The sequence below is a fragment of the Enoplosus armatus genome, chromosome 2, assembly GCF_043641665.1.
Source record: "Enoplosus armatus isolate fEnoArm2 chromosome 2, fEnoArm2.hap1, whole genome shotgun sequence".
In the NCBI taxonomy this organism is placed as follows: Eukaryota; Metazoa; Chordata; class Actinopteri; order Centrarchiformes; family Enoplosidae; genus Enoplosus; species Enoplosus armatus.
In genome coordinates, this window is record NC_092181.1 from 10766669 (window position 1) to 10781021 (window position 14353).

A 14353-nucleotide genomic window follows, 5' to 3' on the forward strand; every position below is an offset into this window, starting at 1 on the left:
TTTCCTTCCCTGATCCCCAGTGCTTTCCCGGTTTCTCCTACTCCTTCTCTTACTCTCCAGCCAATCATCCTCTTTAATGGACTGACTCATTGGCCGATCACTCCCATATGTCTGAATGTCAGCCTTTTCATTAGGCAGCCCCATAATTTCATTTTAAAGATGGGGTGGTTTGGACTGGTAGCATCATCGAACGCTGGACTCCTTGGTAGAACAAATGTAAGTGTAATACCACTGTTCCCTTTCAGTTGACTTACTCTGTACAACACATACAGTATGGGATATCACACTCCTGCATAGCCTGATTGAAGACACCCCTAGTCATGCCTAAAAGGCAGATGACCTGTGGTGACATATGTGAGGTCCAACCTGTACATTTATACTTCAGTCACCACAGTTATTGCTCAGTTTTTATGCTCTTCTCCCTGCTCAGAACATCTGACCCTACAGAGGTAGAGGTAGCAAGCTGCAGCTAGTTAGTAGCACAGTGTGTCATTAGTGAAGACGTGACCTGGCTTAGAATCAGCTCAAATGTTCCAGTCAGCAGCAGCAACTGCAGCTTCATTTGGTTAGTTGGCCACCTGCAGAGCGCTTATTTTTGGGCCACAATTGTTAGCTCAATTGCTTAATCTCTGATCGGCTAGGTCACTTATACGCTTACAGAACCACCCAGAGTAAGTGCTAAAGCTAAGCAGGCAAAGAAAAAGTTTTGTATCCGCCTCTCACAAGTGTGGTTTTTCTTTGAAAGAAAAGGACCAGCACGAAGTCAGTCCAGTCTGCCTGTCTGGGGATTATAGGCACCAGGGGAGCATTGGCTGAGCTTGAGTTGTGCTCCAGCACGCATTCCAACCCTGGAATGCTGGGTCATGTTTGTGGAAAAATTACTGTCGCATGGCACTACCTCTCTCTCAAAGTCAAGAGACCCAGCTAGGACCCAGAAGTACGATGACAATGACAAATGACAAAGTTTACATAATGTATAAAGAGTCAGACAGCGTAGAGTGTTTGTTCGACTTTCCTGCAATTAGCTGTGTTGACCATGTACCATTAGCAGAGTTGGAGCTGGAGCCCTCCAAGAGCGCTAGCCAGCAGCACCTTGAGCTCGCTTGTGGCCACGATGACTATGACATACAGAACATGGCTTGGACATGCATGGTCTATCGATGAACAAGAGGCTTTACCTTTACAGTAGAGCACTGCTGATGCATCATCTTTCTCCCTGTACCGTTGGGTACCTGAGAAATTGACATTGGGGTGGACTTCTCCTTTGCTGAATCAGAAGCTGTCGAAGTTCGCAGAGTTCCCTGATTTTATCTCGGAGTTGACTTCATCATGAAATAAACAACTACCAACCTGTGTCTCTGTGGGCAGTTATGGCTGGTGTGGTTAGTATTTCGATTTATTTTATTTCGAGTGTGTTAAAGGTTTCTCAGGTGACCAAACAAAGTGTTTCCAATGCTTGTCAATTTTCTAGTGGTGCCTTCAGTTCATAAGTGGAATTCACAAGCTGTAGCTTCTTGTGCTCAGAACACATCAGGTCAAATAAATCAAAAGTAATAAAGTAATGCTGTTCTCCACTACTCCCCTACGGTGCTGCAGGTCAGTTTGCAGTTGGTTCCCGGAGTGATGCAAATGCGGAGATTCAGGATGTGTATAGAGAGCAGTTGCAATGGGTTATTGGTTACGGTTTTGGGTATGACAACAACACAGTTGTTAGGGACAAGGCTGAGCAAGAGAGCAGTGCAGGTGGTTCTATCTTCAGAGGTGAACAAAGGTTGTTAATTTTGTTGTTCTGAAGAAGGAGGGCTACTTTGCCCCATTTTAGACCTGCGAGTGTCTCTAGTGAGAGTGTACAGTTACACCTATTTCTGGTGGCTAATAGGTGGGATCATTATTAGCATTAGTTGATCTGTTTACCACCAGGGAGAATTGCGACTGCCCCGTTGTTTTAACGCATAACTGCTTAGGCCTGAGGTTAAGTTCAGTGTTCCTTCATTGGACTTGACATTAGTGCTCAAGGCCCTTTGTGGTTCCTTTCATACAAGACTGCACTGCTCCTTGCTTTGTCTTCCACAAACAGAGTAGGTGATGTTCCATGCCTGGTCTGTGCATCTTTCTTGCACCCAGTTAGCTTCAAAGAGTTTCAAGGTTACATTAAGCTCAAATGTACCTTAAGTACCTAAGGTTACTTTATCTGTGCAGTGTATAGTGGCTTTTAAGCTCCGAAATTTTTGCCCACCTCCTTTTGCATCTGGGAAGCAGAGGAGGTTGCATACCTTGTGTGCTGTGCGAGTTATACATAGGCCGCACTCAGAGTCTACATTTATGTGACCATGTATTTGTCAATGCGGCGAGGGGCTTATATCAGCAAAGGTCTTTCATTGCCTCAGGGTGTGAGAGCACACCGGACCAGGGGCAAAGGCAATATCATGGGGGTTGCTAAAAGGTGCATCAGTTAGCGATATTTGTGCATCAGCCAGTTGTTCTCTGTTGGGTTGGTTCTATTTTGCTTTTAGATGAAACAGTCGCATGTTTCTGCTAGGTCTAGTGTTGGAGATATTCCTCCAGATCAGTGGCTGCTGTGCAGGGCAGAGTATGTATGTCCCTTATTATGTGTTGTACCAAGTGAATCAACTGAAAGGGAATTAAATGATGACTATATAATGACTAAACTTTCTTTTTCCTGAAGGAGAGGAAAGGGGTACACCACCATACTGCCTCAGGGCTGGGCTTGGTGAAGAGCGTAGTCTCACATATGTCACCACAGATCTTTAGTCAGGCCACACAAAGACGTGATATCCTATACTCTATGTATTGTACCTTGTTTCTCTCCTTCAGGGAACAAAAACTACGGTCATAACATTTTATTTCTAAATTAAACGAATGAAGTGCAACAAAAGCTCATTCAAGCATAAGCTGCTGCAGCAGCATCAGTCGCCATAGCAATATATTATGTGAGAAGTTTCTTTCCTCCAAACCAGAATTCATACTGCCATGAAGTTACCGTTCCTTCCCCAATTATTTGATTTGCTTCAAATGTCTCTCTACACTTAACTGCAACATGCAAACATAACTCGATACGTTGCTTTTACACACATTCTCCATTCATTCGTTACATAATGCTACAGTATGCCTTTTTGCATTCAGTGGCTTCAGGAAATGTTGCTTCATTTCTGTCTCTCTTTCTGTTTGTGTGTGTGTGTGTGTGTGTGTGTGTGTACATATTTATGTACATATATGAATAAAGACATATATATAAGGCTTAAAGAAAATATCTTAAGGCTACATGTACATGTATTTTGGAATAATTGGGAAGAATGAATTACCACATTGCAAAGAGCTGCCGAAGGAGTGGGCAATGTGCATGAAATACCATCATGCATTTCATTTCAATCAATTTAGACATTTTTGAATGTTTATGAAGAAAATAACCAGACAGGAATGTTTTGTTTGTCTAATGCACTAAATGAAACCTGAAAAATAAAGGTACTGAAGGTACATCGATAGAGCAAAAATGCGATATTTCTATTAAGTAATTCTGCTCATTGATTTGCAACATGCTCCACAATTTGACCTTTGACCTATGACCAATACCCCTTTCAGACAGGGTCTATTCAATGCACGATGGACCCATATTTGACCCATTACTGTGAGGCAGGTGTCATCCTGCTTCTACTGTTATCAGAGACTCCAGTCTGCAGTGTAATTCCATACTCGTCACTGCTAAACCACAGAATTACTCCGAATGATTACCACATGTCAAGTTTCCACCTCTCTGTCTGTCCTTATGAACGCTGCCTCTGTCTTGACATTTAAACGTCTGTATCTTGGAATTATTTTCGGGTCCTGGTAGCAACAGCACATCCCTAAATCCTGATGTGGGTTTGATCTGCATCACTATGTTGGTCTGAATGGGGTATAAGTATAGCAATGGGTTTCAATGTAAAGGTGTATGTAAATTACTTTTTTCTGTCTTTGCAAAAATTTTAAGAATGTGTTTCACACTGAGAACGATGAAACTTGAATATGGGATGAGTGTGATAGTACTGACCGTAAACGGAATAAAACATGTTCACTCAAACCTGATGACAGCAATCTGAGTTTCAGACATGTAGTCAAGTCTGAACCACACAGGTCATAGCTGTATCTGAATAAATAAGTCATTTGGATATCTGTTGGCAACAATCCAGTAATTAAATTAGCACTTTGGCCAGTGCATGTATGGTCTATAATAGCAATACTATAATAAACCAAAGATGATAGCTTTCATTCAGTATGCTCACGTTTTGTTCCATATTCTCGAGGGCCGTCAAAAACAAGTTTCTATTCTGCGTTACAGTCTTGTACCACATGACATTTGGTATCACATGAGGACATATGCTTTTATGCTTTTTCTTTCTTGAACCCATGCTCACGTATCAACCAGGAGTTATTAAGGGGAGTTATGCACTGGAACTACTTCAACAGCTGGCTGCATCTGTGTGAATGTTTTATTTTCACCTGATTGCAATTTTCTTTTTTTAAAGATAGTAGTCCACCACATTCTATGTTTGGCATCTTCTCTTGGCGTGACGTAGTTTCAGTTTGACCGGTTTGTGGGCTGGAAATATGTGAAACGCTACACCCCACCCCTTAAACTCATTATCCCAGTTTTTACAGCATGGCCACAACCTATGATGGAAAACTTTTATTTTTGATTTATCCACCATTTGACACGTATCGTTTTGAATCCAGCCTCTCTCACTGTTTCCCCGTGTGCCCACACTGTATCTGGCAACCTGCTCTATTGCCAGGACACTGCACAGAAGTGCTGGATGGATGGATACACTATTGTTTGTAAAGAAATAGTTACAGCAAGAACTGTAAACGTGCCCCCCCCCCCCACACACACACACACACACACACACAAATTGCAGTTTTAAAATTTCTGCCAGACATGATATTGATACCAATCTTCTCATGTCACTCTCAGGAAGAAAGCAAATAAAGCATATTTCCCAAAATAAGAAAGCATTCCTTTTAGGTTCATTTTTTTCTGGTCTACCAGAAGCAGCTGTCTTATCTAGTTTTGGTGTTAATGATGAAAACATGGTTAACATATTTTTTCCTTGTACAGATGAAATTCACAGATGCAATGCGCTCCAAAGCTCGTCTATCCATCACAGGATCGACCAGTGAGAATGGTCGCGTCCCAGTGGCTTACCTCCGTCCAGGATTACCCATGAGCCTCAGCATGACTGATCTCTCCTGACCACGCCCGAGCCAGTGCCTTACAGCCAGTCAACACACATCTCCCTTCCCCCTCTGAAAGTGAATGGAAATGCTTGCCATCTCCTTTGGTGACCAATTACCACTCACCATGGGTGATCTACCCCGATTTTCAATCTGGAGTTAAGCCAATCATATTTCTCTGAGGAGTCGCTCTTTAACATCTAGCCTAGAAAGACTGGACAGATGTTGTCCTCCCACCATTTGGCTGTCAGGCTTCAGCAATGACCTGCCCATCTATGAAGTGAATCACCTGGCCATCAGCGAGATAGATAGCCGGCCATTTACAAATTCATGAAGAACAATCAAGCACAGTGGACAGTTTTCTAAACAAACACACGTCATTGTTTCATAGATTTTTGTCATGGAGGTCCCTCTTGTATAGAAAAATAAGGACAATAGTGATGCTGACTTTACGCAATAACAACATTAATCAGGGATGTGATCAGAATTTGTGGGTATAAAATCAGAATCTTGGTTAAAATGGGTGCGAGTGCTATGAACACAAATGTCCTGAGAAATCACATCCATGAAATAGTAGTAATTGTGATAGCAGATATTGATAATGATGTTATTGTTCCTAATTGTTTTGTTTATTTCTGCCTGAAAATCCCTAATTAGTAGAGACTTTTACCAGACCCAAGAGATGCATGGACTGGTACACACACACACACATACACACACACATACATATACATATACATATAAGAACACATACGATATACACAGGGATGGGCAAAAAACAAGTCAAAATGTGTGTTGTTATTTTAAAAGCCTCTTTGTATGGGATTTAAACACATCTGACTTTGGTGAATATTGCTGACACTTAGTGGTAGCATCAAAAAACACATATATTATTCATTTATCAAGTTAGCACTTGTTTCTTGGTGGCACTACAAGTTATACAGTGTCCTTTCAATACGTTTTGTAGTGTACTTAAGTGTTACTTTAAATTACTTTTACATTTTGCTCTTGTTTATGGGTAATAGCTTAACATTCAAAATGATTGTTTTGGCTGTGTGAAGCACACAACTCTTCTACCACATGATAGTCAGATAGCGCATGGCAAAAAGCCACTTATGGCCATTGTAGATTGTGTGAAGTAAACTACTAGTCAGTTAATGCATTCATTTAGTGAGACTCCTAATTTAGAGTGACTCCAAGTGGTTAGTAAGAGACGTTTCACTTGTAGGTAAAAAGAGGAAGGTGACTACTACTGTATCTGGCTTCAGGTCAGTTTCAGTATTCAGTATCAGGCTCGGGGCAAGTGCAGATTTGATTATTTTCAAATGTCATTTAATAAGGAATTTCTCTCTTTCTCGTGTCATGTTTCAAGTATATTACATTGCCTGTGGGAAGAGGCAAAGAGACAGTGTAGCATTGCATCAGACTAGCTTGGTCATGGTCAGTAAGTGTCTATCCAGTCTATTCACCTGTTTTTATGCACATTTTGAATTTATGGATTAAAAAAAGTGCAAACACAGAAAATATGAAAATATGTGGAATTATCGCAAAAAATGTTAATACGCTTGGCTGAGGAGCAAAGCAAAATTCTAGATTTGCTAGTATCAGTTCTTTTTGCATTGCAGTTTGTGTATTCCACTGTCATGCTCCTCACTTACCTTTTAGGTAAATGGTTAAGCGTGTTTGACTCAGCCAGCAGTATGCTTGATTAAGAATGTCACTGGAATTGAAATAACACAGTGCACATTCATTAAATACTGCAACACGGGAAGAAGAAATGCAACATATAATGCATATAGGGCGTCTAGCTGAAGCTTACTTGCAGCCCCTATCCCTGATCCACCTGCACAAGGGGTAGCTGACTTTATTCAAACCAATACCCCGTTACTTTTGATCCTTTTCTCTCTGGGCTGCTGTTAAAGGGTCACTCTCATCACATTTAAATAAAACACAAAATCGAGAAAGACCCTTAAAGTCCAAGTTAGCTTCAATAAAACCTGACCTTTATGTGGAAATCTCCTATTCGCATTAAATAACAAGAGAATCAGAAGGAAGATAAATGAACGGCCGAAAACACAACCGGAATTTCTTTGTCCGAGATCTAAACAAAACGTCCATCCTAATAGTGCCCGCCCAAGCTCAAGATTTAATGGAAAGATCAGATGCACTGAAATAAATTTATACAATAAGTCTCTGACTTCTGACTTGAGATTTGATGTATCATCAGGGTTATTTGCTCCTCCAGAGCCATAGAAGACATTACACAACTGCTTTCACACACATTGGTGGAGTACTATATACTTTAATATAGTACTTCAAATACATGAGAAATACTGCCCATCCCTGTCTATAGGTCAGCACACAAACATAGCAAAATAGACACACATACCCCCCACCTATACAGTACATCTGTACACACTGGCATACATTTTCACCTGTGAAACACACTTATACCCTAACATTTGCACGTGCACATGCACATAGTATTATTGTACGAGTTCTGAAGCCAACTGGATGATGTGCCAAACAGACTGAGAACCAATCAGAGCTCTCTATGCTCAGCCAAATGGCAGCTTCTGATACTGAAACCTGAGCCAATAGGAGCTCTCACTGCTGTGAGGTGGACATAAGAAAACTGTGAACGAAGACCTTCCTTTTAATAAATATACTGCACTGATGATGGCAACCAAGACCAAGGAGGAAGAGGTCGAGGAGGACGTAGAGAGGATGAAGAGAACGCTTGCATGTCACTTTGAGTTTTTTCTTTCAGACGAACTTGTCAGCCTCAAGCTTTGTGCCCGGCTGCATTTTAGTGTTTAATAATGATAGTAATAAGAATAATATTAACAATATTAATTGCAGTATTAATGTGGTTCTTGTTATGTATAGTGTATGCTTTTAAGAACTTGAGTCTGCTATTTTCTTTCACCAGGAAGCTGTTGTTTGTGCTGCTAGTTAGCAGCTAGCTGGTTAGCTGAAAGGTTTCTCCCACAACATGATAAATGCCCAAGACGTGATAAACGCCAGGTAAAGCGAAGCTGGAAATGTCAAGGAATCTGCTTCCATTTCTTCTCATGGACTCATTCTCGTTTTTGCAATGACCACATGTGGTAATTATCATGAGATTTTCACGGCGCTATAATCAAGTGATGATGAGTTACCATGGAATGGCTCCCAAACATGTCAGCCACTGAGAGAAATGTGAAAATGATCACTCTTCACCTCTGACTTTGCCTCTGGCATAACTTCATTTTCTATTAAACACATCGATTTTGACCAAAATCTTGTAAGTTGCTGTTCAACAGGAAATTAAGTATTGGATAAATGGGCACCCCAAGAATCTACCACAAAGTGTGGGTTATTTCTAACATCGCCACATATATTAACATATTAACACAGAGTATATTAATAGGTTCTCTGTGATGTGACCGTTTTCAGTGTATATTAAACATGACTGCACTCAAAAAGACATTCAAAGACACTAACATACTAACATAGACTGATTGCATTTGTCATGGGTTTAAATACCTACAACGACCTTTGTTTATGATTTCATAACAATGACCTCTAGTGGTCGTACAAATGAATGAGTTGTCTGTCAGGAATAAAGGCTGAGGCGTGAAGTTGTTATTAGCGTTGAAATGCGTTGTAGGGAGGGGGTGGATGGATGGGTCAACAAAGCCTGTGACTGTGACACGGATACTACTGTTCATTTTGCTTTTCCTTCCAACTTGCATTTCCCCAACGCTGATTTGTTACCATTGGTCACCATGACCATGATCATTCCCTAACCTCCTAGAAGATATTGTGCCTGAACTTAACCTAACCTTTTCACCAGTTCCACAGCAAATGTAAATACATTTGTGAAATACAGTGCATAGAGGAGCAGCACATAACCCTAGCTTCCAGGATAGGTGCTACTACATCCTACGTCGGAATATTACCTACAATATGAATTGTCCAACCTGGTGTCCCTATCTTCTCCCTATCTGCTTTGGATTTTATACCTGAGAGTCAGAGATTGGAGTTAAAGTACTGTAGGAAAATAAAGAGCGCAGGTGAACAGTTCCTCCATTCTTCTCTACTGTAAACTTGTTGGTGTCATAACTTATAATGCCTCCAGTCATTGAGGTTAATGTATTTGGAGTGACAGTTCTGTTTAGATGAACTAATGGATGGGCCTGCGGTGCATCTGACTCTAATGCAGGAGACCAGAATTCACATCCTGTTGAATAGAGCAACAATTAAAGTTCCCCTGAAGAGTTTTTTTGTAAGCAAATAAAGTTCCTGTTAACCTTCAGTGTTGCTCTCTGAACACATTGTGTGTATCCGTGAGGTCTAACAAACATATTGAATATTATCCTGAAACATTTGCAAAGCTGATTTTGTTAATGTTTCGAAACCTGCATTGTTTACTACCTAGCAAACTTCTTCTCCCCTGCCTTGCTGGTGTATTTCTGTTTTGCGATCTACGGCCACCTGTAGATCAGTGGAATAATGTGAAACAGGTGTGTACACATTTGCATCCTTGAAAGGCAAATGTGCTGTTACTCTATATTTGTCTTATTGTCAACAAATCCCACAAAAAGGGACCGAAACCAACAATGTGTTAGTTCATCTTTCAATATTTTCTGACTTCCATAACCTGTTTGTGAGCTTACTCCCCACAAGCCCATTGGTTCCGACTGAAGAAACCTTTAATAAATGTTGCACAAATATATAGTTTAATTTTTACAAAAGGCTCAGTAATTTCCTAAAACATCTGCTCTCTGTAGTTTCTATCAAATGATACTCACAATGGAGTCGGGACTATTTTCAGTGGGGGATGAATCTACATTTAGTGCTCTACTGAGTTTTTGGGGCAGCAGGACAGTGTATGTGGGATTGAATCAAAATAGACTACAGTGTGTGTGTAACAGTGTAACTCACTGAAGTGTTGTTAAGCTCTATGGCACAGAGGAAGAAGATATATCAGGCTGTGACACACACACAATACTTGTTAGAAGGATCAATTGATTGTTGGTTGGTCTGGACATGGGATTTGTTGACAAATCATACGTACGTAATTTAACTTACGTAACTAACCCTAACCCTACCACTAACCTAAACAAACTTTCACCCAGGAGACCACTGTTCGTGTTCTGTGTCAAACCAAAAGTGTGACATAACTCTGTTACGTATATTATGATCAACTAACCATACAAGTCATCATAGTACAGTGTTAGTACGTTAGGTTATTAAGGCTGGATTTTGTCAAACCAAAAGGGACCACACCAGACTGTCTCATGTTACGTTACCGTGGGTTCAAGGTCCAGCGCAATCTCTGCCTGTACATCTAACTCTACTATGGAATCTGGATCAGCACATGGATTGGTGACGTCATTCTGATATCCAACAAGTGAATTACGTCAGTATCAGCACCCGATACCAATAATGGATCGGTCCCATCTCTAATTAAAATGTCTTAAATTCCACCTAACTATAATTCGTGATGAGGTTTTCTTCGTGTGTGTTCCTAATCCAAGGTGGGTAGAGTAGCCAAAAACTGTACTCAAGTAAAAGTACGGTTACTTATACTCAAGTACAAGTAAAAGTAGTCATCAAAATAACTACTTGAGCTACAAAATAACTATTTGAATTACAAAATAACTACTTGAGTTGGAGTACAAAAATATTTACTGAAAACCGGCACACTACTGTTTTTTATTTGATGTGGATATGACTGCAATTATTCACAGATGGTCTTCCTCAGGTAAAGGTAAAGAAGTGAAGATACACGTTTGTCAACATGTTACAGTGTCCTTGAATTTTTACTATTCCAGATGTCCCCAGTCCCAGTTCCCATCACAGACAGCCACAGATCAGTCAGACAGTCAGCAGACCTGGGACCAGCTGACCACTTGCCTCTTAACGGAATGTGCATGAAAGCCTAAAATAATAAATAAATAAACGTAGCACGATGAATGTATACAAATGTAACAGAGTAAAGGTAATGATTTTCCTCTAAAAATCTCCTCAAGTAAGAGTATAAAGTATGTAGCATTGAAACTACTCCTACAAGTACAATCTGCTCAAGAAAACTGACTTAAGTACATGAAACGAGTTTATATTAACTCGTTACTACCCATCTCTGTTCCTCATACATGCAAAAGGGCAATCACAACTAATCCCTCAATCCAAAACACCACTTGCAGGGACTGTGTCACTCCTATTAGAGATTTAATCAATTAGAGGTGATCTTAAAGGGTTTTCTGATTAGGCCTGGTGGGTTTGATTGATAAACCGTGACACATTGAGGCTGGGACCTACTGTTTATCTTAAGGGCAAGGGCATTCAAAACAGTTGGGCACTGTAACCGCATGTAGAATAGATACCGCAACAATAGAACTTAGTTTTTATTTGCCTCGCGGACCACGTAAATTCAGTATACACCTTTAACTTGTATGTACAGTGTATTTGTTTGTGCATTTTTATTTGTGTGGGGACAGGAGATAAACTGGGGGGTTGAGCTGGGTCCCGGGCAGGTGGGCTTTGTTAGTGGCCTCACTCCTGTGTGTGTTTTAGAAGTGTGAAAAGTGTGATGGGCTTTATGCAGTGCCAGCAGCTTTTAGTGGTGTGCTCTTATCATGATGTGTGTTGCATCTCTTGATGGTGGTGTGCACATTTTTATAGTGTGGCCAGTTCTAGTGCCCCCAGGATGCTCTCCCTCTCAGTCAGACAGTCAGCAGACCTGGGACCAGCTGACCACTTGCCTCTTAACGGAATGTGCATGAAAGCCTAAAATAATAAATAAATAAACGTAGCACGATGAATGTATACAAATGTAACAGAGTAAAGGTAATGATTTTCCTCTAAAAATCTCCTCAAGTAAGAGTATAAAGTATGTAGCATTGAAACTACTCCTACAAGTACAATCTGCTCAAGAAAACTGACTTAAGTACATGAAACGAGTTTATATTAACTCGTTACTACCCATCTCTGTTCCTCATACATGCAAAAGGGCAATCACAACTAATCCCTCAATCCAAAACACCACTTGCAGGGACTGTGTCACTCCTATTAGAGATTTAATCAATTAGAGGTGATCTTAAAGGGTTTTCTGATTAGGCCTGGTGGGTTTGATTGATAAACCGTGACACATTGAGGCTGGGACCTACTGTTTATCTTAAGGGCAAGGGCATTCAAAACAGTTGGGCACTGTAACCGCATGTAGAATAGATACCGCAACAATAGAACTTAGTTTTTATTTGCCTCGCGGACCACGTAAATTCAGTATACACCTTTAACTTGTATGTACAGTGTATTTGTTTGTGCATTTTTATTTGTGTGGGGACAGGAGATAAACTGGGGGGTTGAGCTGGGTCCCGGGCAGGTGGGCTTTGTTAGTGGCCTCACTCCTGTGTGTGTTTTAGAAGTGTGAAAAGTGTGATGGGCTTTATGCAGTGCCAGCAGCTTTTAGTGGTGTGCTCTTATCATGATGTGTGTTGCATCTCTTGATGGTGGTGTGCACATTTTTATAGTGTGGCCAGTTCTAGTGCCCCCAGGATGCTCTCCCTCTCAGTCAGACAGTCAGCAGACCTGGGACCAGCTGACCACTTGCCTCTTAACGGAATGTGCATGAAAGCCTAAAATAATAAATAAATAAACGTAGCACGATGAATGTATACAAATGTAACAGAGTAAAGGTAATGATTTTCCTCTAAAAATCTCCTCAAGTAAGAGTATAAAGTATGTAGCATTGAAACTACTCCTACAAGTACAATCTGCTCAAGAAAACTGACTTAAGTACATGAAACGAGTTTATATTAACTCGTTACTACCCATCTCTGTTCCTCATACATGCAAAAGGGCAATCACAACTAATCCCTCAATCCAAAACACCACTTGCAGGGACTGTGTCACTCCTATTAGAGATTTAATCAATTAGAGGTGATCTTAAAGGGTTTTCTGATTAGGCCTGGTGGGTTTGATTGATAAACCGTGACACATTGAGGCTGGGACCTACTGTTTATCTTAAGGGCAAGGGCATTCAAAACAGTTGGGCACTGTAACCGCATGTAGAATAGATACCGCAACAATAGAACTTAGTTTTTATTTGCCTCGCGGACCACGTAAATTCAGTATACACCTTTAACTTGTATGTACAGTGTATTTGTTTGTGCATTTTTATTTGTGTGGGGACAGGAGATAAACTGGGGGGTTGAGCTGGGTCCCGGGCAGGTGGGCTTTGTTAGTGGCCTCACTCCTGTGTGTGTTTTAGAAGTGTGAAAAGTGTGATGGGCTTTATGCAGTGCCAGCAGCTTTTAGTGGTGTGCTCTTATCATGATGTGTGTTGCATCTCTTGATGGTGGTGTGCACATTTTTATAGTGTGGCCAGTTCTAGTGCCCCCAGGATGCTCTCCCTCTCAGTCAGACAGTCAGCAGACCTGGGACCAGCTGACCACTTGCCTCTTAACGGAATGTGCATGAAAGCCTAAAATAATAAATAAATAAACGTAGCACGATGAATGTATACAAATGTAACAGAGTAAAGGTAATGATTTTCCTCTAAAAATCTCCTCAAGTAAGAGTATAAAGTATGTAGCATTGAAACTACTCCTACAAGTACAATCTGCTCAAGAAAACTGACTTAAGTACATGAAACGAGTTTATATTAACTCGTTACTACCCATCTCTGTTCCTCATACATGCAAAAGGGCAATCACAACTAATCCCTCAATCCAAAACACCACTTGCAGGGACTGTGTCACTCCTATTAGAGATTTAATCAATTAGAGGTGATCTTAAAGGGTTTTCTGATTAGGCCTGGTGGGTTTGATTGATAAACCGTGACACATTGAGGCTGGGACCTACTGTTTATCTTAAGGGCAAGGGCATTCAAAACAGTTGGGCACTGTAACCGCATGTAGAATAGATACCGCAACAATAGAACTTAGTTTTTATTTGCCTCGCGGACCACGTAAATTCAGTATACACCTTTAACTTGTATGTACAGTGTATTTGTTTGTGCATTTTTATTTGTGTGGGGACAGGAGATAAACTGGGGGGTTGAGCTGGGTCCCGGGCAGGTGGGCTTTGTTAGTGGCCTCACTCCTGTGTGTGTTTTAGAAGTGTGAAAAGTGTG